Source organism: Coregonus clupeaformis, unplaced genomic scaffold, assembly GCF_020615455.1.
Source record: "Coregonus clupeaformis isolate EN_2021a unplaced genomic scaffold, ASM2061545v1 scaf0412, whole genome shotgun sequence".
Taxonomy (NCBI): domain Eukaryota; kingdom Metazoa; phylum Chordata; class Actinopteri; order Salmoniformes; family Salmonidae; genus Coregonus; species Coregonus clupeaformis.
In genome coordinates this window covers 193,582-205,054 of record NW_025533867.1, presented here as the reverse complement: position 1 = coordinate 205,054, position 11,473 = coordinate 193,582, and positions in this window count along the sequence as shown.

Below are 11,473 nucleotides of genomic sequence, written 5' to 3'. Positions count from 1 at the left end.
CAGTCATCAGTCATCAGTCATCAGTCATCAGTCATCAGTCAGCGGTCACTCAGTCATCAGTCGTCAGTCATCAGTCATCAGTCATGACTGCAGTCATCAGTCATCAGTCATCAGTCATCAGTCATCAGTCATCAGTCATCAGTCATCAGTCATGACCGCAGTCAAATCCCACAAGACTGTTGAGTCATGGTAATCTCTTCTGATGCATCATGCAGCCCATATATGTTTTGATTTCTAAGACATTCTAGGTTTCAGAAGAGTATTATTAGTATTATTATTAATAATAATAGTATCAGGCAGTGAAGAGAAACAATAACAGAGAAAGGTGGGATTATAAATTATTATTAAAATGGTTCTTGGATTATAAATTATTATTAACATGGTTATTGGATTATACATTATTATTAAAATGGTTATTGGATTATAAATTATTATGTAAATGGTTCTTGGATTATAAATTATTATTTAAATGGTTCTTGGATTATACATTATTATTAAAATGGTTATTGGATTATAAATTATTATTAACATGGTTCTTGGATTATAAAGTATTATTCAAATGGTTCTTGGATTATAAATTATTATTTAAATGGTTCTTGGATTATAAATTATTATTAAAAATGGTTCTTGGATTATGATTATTTGCAGGTTTGTATCATTCACAGCTGAAGTTTCCAAATAACTGTTTCAAATGATCGTAGCTACTTCATATGCACACATGCTCCGGAATGGGAAAAATGTCCTTTCTATTTTATTCAGCTAAATTCAATGATATTCTTCTTACTATAAAATCATATAATATAAAATAATGGCCCAGGACTCATAAGCATAGGCCTGTCTTGTCTGCTTAATGAACAAGCCTACAGCCTATGGCATGGAGCATAGAGAGATAACATACAGTAGGACACTCATATTCTGTTCTTCTGAAATACATTTTCTTCATATCATGTTTATTTAGATCTGCCTAAAATAAATAATGGAGTGATTGTATATATTAAATTGATTAATTGTAAAAGCTTGTATGCAGTGGAGGCCTGGAGATGCTAAATGTGTTTATGTTAATTAACGGTAAATTACTGTGAGACCGACAGACTTTTACATGACAATAACCGGCTGACACAATGTAGTGACAGCCTCAGCCCAAGGCCTGTGTCTGGGTCACCTAAATCATCCTCCCCTCCCTACCATTTGCCCCTGACTGCTGCTGTTCTAAGGGATCCACTGGCCTGCTGTTGTCATCTGTCCTCCTCCTTGGATCATCTGAAATCTAGAAAGTTGAGGCGCAACATGTCATTAGTTAGTTTTAAGGACGACTGCACTTCCTGATTTGGCCTCGTTTTAGATTGGGTTCGTTTAGAAATATTAGCGGCCATGACTGGAATTCAAACGTGAGTTGGTTTTGGGGTGTGGTTTGATGTGGGTGTCTCTTGTGTGTTTTACAGGTTCCCAAATGTCACCTGACTGACTTTGGATAGGGGCTAGTTAGGGACCGTCAATAAATTACACAATGAAAATGAGACAATAGTGTCATATCTTTACATTTTCTCTTTAAATTATTTCAATATTTGTATATGAATTTCTAAAATGTATAGTTGATTTTATTTTTTAAGTAATTTAAGCTATTTGGAGCTATTGACATTTTTACATATTGTCCCATGAACATTGTGTAATTTACCGATGGTCCCTAACTAGCCGCATAGAGATATCTAAAGTCATCCCAAATGTCCCACAGACATTAGGACCGGGTCGCGTGCAGCTTCACTCCAAATTGATGATTACTTGTGTGCTGCCAGACGTCATCTGCCAGCCTCTTTACATTCTGTAGTCAATTTTTTACAGAAGAATGAATGTTTCTCACTCATTTCGGTCCCACAGAGGCTGTTTTCTAAATGAGAAGTGTGTTTTTTTAAGTGCAGTTGCTCTTTAAAGTTAATGTATACTGACAGGACCAAGGCAACTCAACTATAAAGGTATAACAGCGCAACACAACTCCAATCATGACAGATACGAGCTACATAGCCCCCAGGGTATATGAATATAAAGAGACAGGAGACAAAACAATGGACCTGTAGAATGGAATAAGTTAAAAGACCTCTATGATTAATTTCATTTCGTCAGCTAATGTGAGATTTTTTTAGATGAAATAATATTTGAGGACACATTACTTAAGGGCCTGTGTATTTTCTAAGTTCTGTTCACCTACAATCTAACCACAAAGCTGGCCATCTTTTCTCCTTTATGGCTGCCCTCCACCTTCCCTTCTAAGTTCAAGTGTGTTTATTTATTATATACACATGATATACACTGTGTGGACAAAACATTAGGGATACCTGCTCTTTCCATGACCTAGACAGACCAGGTGAATCCAGGTGAAAGCTATGATCCCTTATTGATGTCACCTAAAGCTGTGTCGGTCATGACATTCTGTCAGCCGGTGATTGTCATTCAGATAACTGCCGGTCTCATGCTTATTGACCTTAATTAACATCAACACATTTAGCATCTCCTGGATTCCACGCATAGCCTACAAGCCACTGATGCGGACCTTTGGAACATCTACATTTAAAAAGTCTAATAAATCCATTCAATATAGCCTACACCATCGCAATAACTCCATTATTTATTTTAGACAGGTCTAAAGAAACATGACATTAAGAAAATGTAGCCTATTTCAGAAGAACACACTAAGAATTAGGGGTTCAATTAGGAAAAGTTGAAATGTAAAAAAGGTTCTTACATTTGGAGAGTTCCTCTGGGAACCTTTCCTTATCAATGGGTTCATATTGGAACCTTTCTTATCATAAATGGTTATTGGAGGGAACCTGAAGGTGAAAGCGTTTCCTGGAGGAACCTTTCAATATGCTGACGCCCTCTTAATATCAATAGGTTCCACATGACTACTACCACCCATATCAACAGTTTCTCCAAATGTACACAAAAAACTCCTGCTAAGTGGTAGTCCCTGTTCTCCTGCATTCTTTAGGGAGAAGTACATCTAGCAAAGTTTTGCTAGCTAGCTGGCTAGTTTTAGCTAATTTTGACCCCATTGGTTCTTGCATGAACAACCCCCCCACTCTGTATTAAGTGAAGTTACACTCTGTGTACCTCTGTGTTCATCCTGTGCAGTGCAGTCAAGATGAGCCATCCAAGATGTCCACCCTCAGCACAAAAGGTGTCTATACAAGCTTTAAATTATAATCCCTGCCCACATATAATGTGATCAATCCCTCTATATGCTACTCAATGCTAAGTCGTTTTCTCTCAGTACAATCTCAGGGTTGGATCATTGCTGCTCTGTCTGAATATCTGGTGACTGACTGCCCATGGTTTTCACTAATTGTCCCAGTTCACCACTTCCGTAAGGTCTGTAAAGTCAGTCTATTTCCAGCCTGCAGTCATTTGATCCTAGATTTGCTGTTTTCCTTTTCACTGTATGTATTTTCCAATGACAGCCTGTGTTGTGATATCAGCAAGAAAACGTTCTGATAAGTGTCATGTTATTATAGGAAGTGACAGTGATTTGGCACTTTTGCAGTTACCTTTTGTAATTTGACTAGAACATTTCTGATAATGGAGGTCCAATGGAGGTCTGGTGATTCCCTCCATTGGACGACATGTGGTGAATGTCCCCATTCCCTGTTGACCTTGGTGATCAGGAGAACCTCCCCCTTATTTCCCCCACAAACTCACTGGGTCACTGAGGTCTTCCCCTGCTGGACATCTCATCATCCAACCCACTGGGTCACTCAGGTCTTCCACTGCTGGACATCTCATCATCCAACCCACTGGGTCACTCAGGTCTTCCACTGCTGGACATCTCATCATCCAACCCACTGGGTCACTCAGGTCTTCCACTGCTGGACATCTCATCATCCAACCCACTGGGTCACTCAGGTCTTCCACTGCTGGACATCTCATCATCCAACCCACTGGGTCACTCAGGTCTTCCACTGCTGGACATCTCATCATCCAACCCACTGGGTCACTCAGGTCTTCCACTGCTGGACATCCATCATCCAACCCACTGGGTCACTCAGGTCTTCCACTGCTGGACATCTCATCATCCAACCCACTGGGTCACTCAGGTCTTCCACTGCTGGACATCTCATCATCCAACCCACTGGGTCACTCAGGTCTTCCACTGCTGGACATCTCATCATCCAACCCACCTGGGTCACTCAGGTCTTCCACTGCTGGACATCTCATCATCCAACCCACTTGGTCACTCAGGTCTTCCACTGCTGGACATCTCATCATCCAACCCACTGGGTCACTCAGGTCTTCCACTGCTGGACATCTCATCATCCAACCCACTGGGTCACTCAGGTCTTCCACTGCTGGACATCTCATCATCCAACCCACTGGGTCACTCAGGTCTTCCACTGCTGGACATCTCATCATCCAACCCACTGGGTCACTCAGGTCTTCTACTGCTGGACATCTCATCATCCAACCCACTGGGTCACTCAGGTCTTCCACTGCTGGACATCTCATCATCCAACCCACTGGGTCACTCAGGTCTTCCACTGCTGGACATCTCATCATCCAACCCACTGGGTCACTCAGGTCTTCCACTGCTGGACATCTCATCATCCAACCCACTGGGTCACTCAGGTCTTCCACTGCTGGACATCTCATCATCCAACCCACTGGGTCACTCAGGTCTTCCACTGCTGGACATCTCATCATCCAACCCACTGGGTCACTCAGGTCTTCCACTGCTGGACATCTCATCATCCAACCCACTGGGTCACTCAGGTCTTCACTGCTGGACATCTCATCATCCAACCCACTGGGTCACTCAGGTCTTCCACTGCTGGACATCTCATCATCCAACCCACTGGGTCACTCAGGTCTTCCACTGCTGGACATCTCATCATCCAACCCACTGGGTCCTCAGGTCTTCCACTGCTGGACATCTCATCATCCAACCCACTGGGTCACTCAGGTCTTCCACTGCTGGACATCTCATCAATTAACCCACTGGGTCACTCAGGTCTTCCACTGCTGGACATCTCATCATCCAACCCACTGGGTCACTCAGGTCTTCCACTGCTGGACATCTCATCATCCAACCCATTGGGTCACTTAGGTCTTCCACTGCTGGACATCTCATCATCCCCAAACCCAACCTTCACCGTTTTGGCAACAGGACATTCTCCAGGGCAGCACACAGACAATGGAACTCCCTGCCTCCATCTGTCTGTGGCAGTTGGTAACCAATGGTTATTTAATTGGTTTAAACTTCAAATGTGAACTTTGACCATAGCATACTTTGCTGTCCCACCTCGCATGCAAATACATTTTTCATATTGTGTGGAGTCGGGTGAATAATGGATGTGCCCGAATCAAATCTTTCCAAGTGAGGTGTGGCATCAAAGTAATGCATTGACCACTTCAAGGTCGTAGGCTTTCATAATATAATATCTATAGAATATATGGATAATATCCGTTCATTTTAAATAAAGTGTTAACCACAAAGTATGGGCTTGTTGTTTTGTTTTGGATTCATTGTTTCATGTTTATTTGTGTTGTTTCATGTTTCATGTTTGATATTGACAGATGTGTCATATCAATAAGCTGATTAAACAGCATGATCATTACACAGGTGCACTTTGTGCTGGGGACAATAAAACGGCACTCTAAAATGTGTAGTTTTGTCACACAACACAACGCCACAGATGTATCAAGTTTTGAGGAGCATGCAATTGGCATCCTGATTGGATGAATGTCCACCAGAGCTGTTGAATGAGAATTGAATGTCGAATGTACATTTCACTATCATAAGCCGCCTCCAACATTGTTTTAGAGATTTGGCAGTACGTCCAACCGGCCTCACAACCGCAGACCACGTGTAATCACGTCAGCCCAGGACCTCCACATCCGAGCTTCTTCACCTGTGGGATCATCTGAAACCATCCACCCGGACAGCTGTTTTCTGCACAAACTGTCAGAAACAGTCTCAGGGAAGCTCATCTGCGTACTCGTCGTCCTCACCAGGGTCTTGACCTTATTGCAGTTCGGTGTCATAACCCGACTGCATCGGAGCAAATGCTCACCTTCGATGGCCACTGGCACACTGGAGAAGTGTGCTCTTCACAGATTAATCCGGTTTCAAATGTACTGGCGTCATGTGCGCAGCAGCCTGATCAACTCTATGCGAAGGAGATGTGTCGCGCTGCATGAGGCAATTTACATTATAATTAGGCCTACATGAAACATGAAACAACAATATTAAACATGAAACATGAAACAACAATAATAATCATGAAAGCAATAAATCCAAAACAAAACAACAAACCCATACTTTGTGGTTAACACTTTTTTTAAATGAATGAATATTATATATTCTATAGAAATTATATTATGAAAGCCTACGACCTTGAAGTGGTCATCACGTTACTTTGATGCCACACCTCATTCATGGAGGAACGAATGAGGTCAAAACGTTAGCTAGCTAAACCAGGTAGAAAAATTAGCCAGCTAGCTAGCAAAAACTGTCCTTGATGTTCTTCTCCCTAAAGAAGGCAGGAGAACAGGGACTGTCACTAAGCAGTTAGCACTAAGTTTCTTTTTGTGTACGTTTCTAGAAACTGTCGTTGTTTTCCAGTGAGTGTTGTCGTGTAGCGACCAGTCTGTCTCAAGGCCGTTCCTGGAATGGAATGTTGATGTGGCTGGTAGCAGTTGTGCAGGAGCTATTGATAATAAGAGGGAGCCAGCATGATTGTGTTCATGAGCAGTGGCGGCTCCTGAAAAAAATCTCAGGAGGGGCAATTTTCTGATGATTTAGGTGACCTACACACATTTAAAAAAGATATGTCCAGCAACAACATGAAGACAGGGGCAGCATATAGAGTCAATACCAGAAGCATTTATTGACTGATGTGGGGAGATGGATTCCAGTTTCTGTGACAGATTATAAATAATCTCTGATGCCTTTGTTATATTAGCTTTTGGTTGAATGTACTGTCGTAGTAAATATATAATGTTATAGCTTGGTCTGACTAAAATCTTGTGCATGACCCATTTTGTGTTGGGCGTTTGTTTTCAATCAATGCTGTTCCTATCCTATAACAATGGACAAAAGAGTCCCTATCTTGTCAGCCTTGTCAGCAGGTGGCCAAGGACAACACCCACGCCATAGGTCTCTCAGTTCTTCCAACTCACGAGTTCTTGCTCTGAGGACACACACACACACACACACACACACACACACACACACACACACACACACACACACACACATCATCACTGATAACACACACACACACACACACATCATCACTGTTAAACACACACACACACACCCCAAAAAATCCCCTCTCTTTAGGCTGAACATTTGAAGACAGAGAACCCGACTCAGAGCCAATGCAACAGTGGAGGGGACCTCGCCCAACTCATCAGGACCAATCAGAAGATCAGAACTACTAGATTCAACCTACATCATTTATTGTATAAAATGTCTGCACACAATGTTTTCGGGGCTCTCTTCAGATAGCTCCCTAACAGTTTGACGAACGAGTCCGTGCACGCGATTCCAGATATCTTTACCTCTGAATAAACTGCCTTTATTATACCATATCCACCCTGTCCAAAGTCTCTACTTGGTCTCAGTTCTCCAGTAAACTTGTGATTATCAACAGTACACAACGGTAACAAACAATTGGGGGAACTCACGGGGCAGATAGTAAGGTCGCAGTGACACAGAAAGCAGTTCAATGTCGGGGTACAGAGTCGCTCTCTTACCAGGATCGATTTTCCCTGTGACTGTCAGATCGCGGTCCGCTCTGACCAGGGTGAAGCCGGCCGGCTCCACTTCTCTGTCCGGGACTCTGTCATCCAGCCAAGTCTCCCAGCTGTATTGGATTCCGCTGCCAGCAGCGTTTTCATTATTTAGTCCGTTCGTAGCGGGTATGTACACGATCAACAAGATCAGTCCAAAACCCACCACTGGAAATCCATGGTTGGCAGAATGTTTGTAAACTAAGTGTACAAATTAAAAACATAAAATAACGCCACTAAGTGTACAAATTAAAAACATAAGATAACGCCACACTGCAGGTCGCAACAGAGACGCTGCTAGCTGCTATTTTCTTAGTTACGTTCATGGTTACGTCACGTATGACGAAAGCGCGTAAGTGCAAGCCCACAGACACCCATAGAGATTGTATTGAAAGCTTTGAAATTTGAAAAAAATAGATTTTACATGGGAGTCTATGACAGACTTCTGGGCGATTTTCAACATGACTGAAATCGCCCCAAAAACGGGCGGGGCCATTTGAAGCACGACTTTAGCCTGATTTGACATTTAGTGGCAGTCAGATCAGATTAGAACACTGATAACTACTGTTGCCGTGATATAATTGATTAGAAAAAAAATCCCTTCCTTTTCCCGTTTGGCAGTGCGTCGCCCATATCGCCCTATTGAACACACCGCCCCTGTTCATGAGTGTGTTCTTCTGAAGTAGGCTACATTTTCTTCATGTCATGTGTCTGTATACCTGTCTAAAATAAATACATAGAGTTATTGTGATGGTGTAGGCTATATACAATGGGATTTATTAGACTTTTGCAAATGTAGATGTTCCAAAGGTCCGCATCAGTGGCTTGTAGGCTATGTGTGGAATCCAGGAGATGCTAAACGTGTTTATGTTAGTTAAGGACAATAAGCATGAGACCGGCAGTTATCTGAATGACAATCACCGGCTGACAGAATGTCATGACCACCACAGTCCTCCGTAACATCAATAAGGGATCATAGCTTTCACCTGGATTCACCTGGTTAGTCTAGGTCATGGAAAGAGCAGGTGTCCCTAATGTTTTGTCCACACAGTGTATATCATGTGTATATAATAAATAAACACACTTGAACTTAGAAGGGAAGGTGGAGGGCAGCCAGAAAGGGAGGGGAAAAGATGGACAGATTTGTGGTTAGATTGTAGGTGAACAAAACATTGAAAATACATAGTCTTAAGTTATGTCCTCAAATGTTATGGAATCTAAAAATATCACATTAGCTGGTAGAACTGACGAATGAAATGAAAATGAATCATAGAGATCTTATAACTTATTCCATTCTACAAGTTTCATGTCTCTTTATATTCATATACCCTAGGGCATTGGTGCCCAGGACGTCGATCACTGTCGACCGGTCGATCGCAAACTTCTTTCTAGTAGGCCGCATAAAAGTTTTCAAAATGTATGCACTAAAAATATATATTTTGTCAATTCACAGCGAATTGTCGCTACCATAGCAACCATAGCAGTTAAGTACGTTTACATTTACACGCTTGAGAGACCTGTAATAGACCTGTAATAGACCTGTAATAGACCTGTAATAGACCTGTAATAGACCTGTAATATACCTGTAATAGACCTGTAATAGACCTGTAATAGACCTGTAATAGACCTGTAATAGACCTGTAACAGACCTGTAATAGACCTGTAATAGACCTGTAATATACCTGTAATAGACCTGTAATAGACCTGTAATAGACCTGTAATAGACCTGTAATAGACCTGTAATAGACCTGTAATAGACCTATAATAGACCGTGTTAGGAAGAGGGTGGATAAAGTAGATCCTATGTAACTAAAGTGTGGGCACCCCTGCCCTAGGGGATATGTAGCTTCTTGTCTGTCATGTTTGGAGTTGTGTTGCGCTGTTATGCATACACTTAATTTTTTTTCTCCAGTTGAGTTGCCCTGGTCATGTCAGTATACAGTAACTTTAAAGATCAACTGCACCTTAAAACCAACTTCTCATTTGGAAAACAGCCTCTGGCATCGATATGAGTCAGAAACATGTATTATTCTACTGTCAAAATTTACTTTAAAGTGTAAACAGGATAATTTTGGTCATAAAGTCAGTCTTGTCCAAAACTGAGTTTTATGAGACTTGTGGTCGTGACTGCGTCACAACGTAAATGAAGGTTTCCCACATATCCACAGCTGGCAGCAAACAAGTAATCATCAGTTCAGGGTGCAGCTGCATGCAACCCGATAGTAATGCCTGTGGTAAGTTTGGGATGACTTTGAATATCCCTATGGAGCTAGTTAGGGACCATCGGTAAATTACACCATGTTCATGGAACAACATGTAAAAATTACAATAGCTCCAAATTTCAATTACTTAAACATCTCAAATCAACTATGCATTTTAGAAATTCATGTACAAATATTGAAAGAATTTAACAAGAAAACGTAAAGATATGCAATATGAAACTATTGTCTCATTTTCATTGTGTAATTTACTGACGGTCCCCTAACTGTCCAAAGTCGCAGACCAGCCGGCTGATGCTAATTGGATAAATAATTTGGGAACCTGCAAACACACACATGAGACTAGCATTTATTAATTAACCCAATCTAAAATGAGTCCAAATCAGGAAGTTGCCCTTTAAAACTAACTAATGACATGTTGCACCTCAACCTTTCTGCCTTTCAGATGATCCAAGGAGGAGGACAGATGACAGCAGCAGGCCAGTGGATCCCTTAGAACAGCAGCAGCCAGGGGCAAATGGTAGGGAGGAGGATGATTTAGGTGACCCAGACACAGGCCTTGGGCTGAGGCTGTCATTACATTGTGTCAGCCGGTTATTGTCATGTAAAAGACTGTCGGTCTCACAGTAATTTACCGTTAATTAACATAAACACATTTAGCATCTCCAGGCCTCCACTGCATACAAGCCGCATGCAAGCCGCTGATGCGCGCCTTTGGAAAACCTATATTTAAAAAGTCTAATAAATCAATTTAATATATTCAATAAATCCATTATTTATTTAAGGCAGATCTAAATAAACATGATATGAAGAAAATGTATTTCAGAAGAACAGAATATGAGTGTCCTACTGTATGTTATCTCTCTATGCTCCATGCCATAGGCTGTAGGCTTGTTCATTAAGCAGACAAGACAGGCCTATGCTTATGAGTCCTGGGACATTATTTTATATTATATGATTTTATAGTAAGAAGAATATCATTGAATTTAGCTGAATAAAATAGAAAGGATATTTTTCCCATTCCGGAGCATGTGCTCATATGAAGTAGCTATGATGAGCATAAAAGTGATCATTTGAAACAGTTCTTTGGAAACTTCAGCTGTGAATGATACAAACCTGCAAATAATAATAATCCAAGAACCATTTTAATAATAATTTATAATCCAAGAACCATTTTAATAATAATTTATAATCCAAGAACCATTTAAATAATAATTTATAATCTATAATTTATCAAATCAAAACATATATGGGCTGCATGATGCATCAGAAGAGATTACTCAACAGTGTTGTGGGAATTTGACTGCGGTCCTGACTGATGGCTGATGACTGATGACTGATGACTGATGACTGATGACTGATGACTGCGGTCATGACTGATGACTGATGACTGATGACTGATGACTGATGACTGATGACTGATGACTGCGGTCCTGACTGATGTCTGCCGGTGTGGCAGTGATACAGTCACC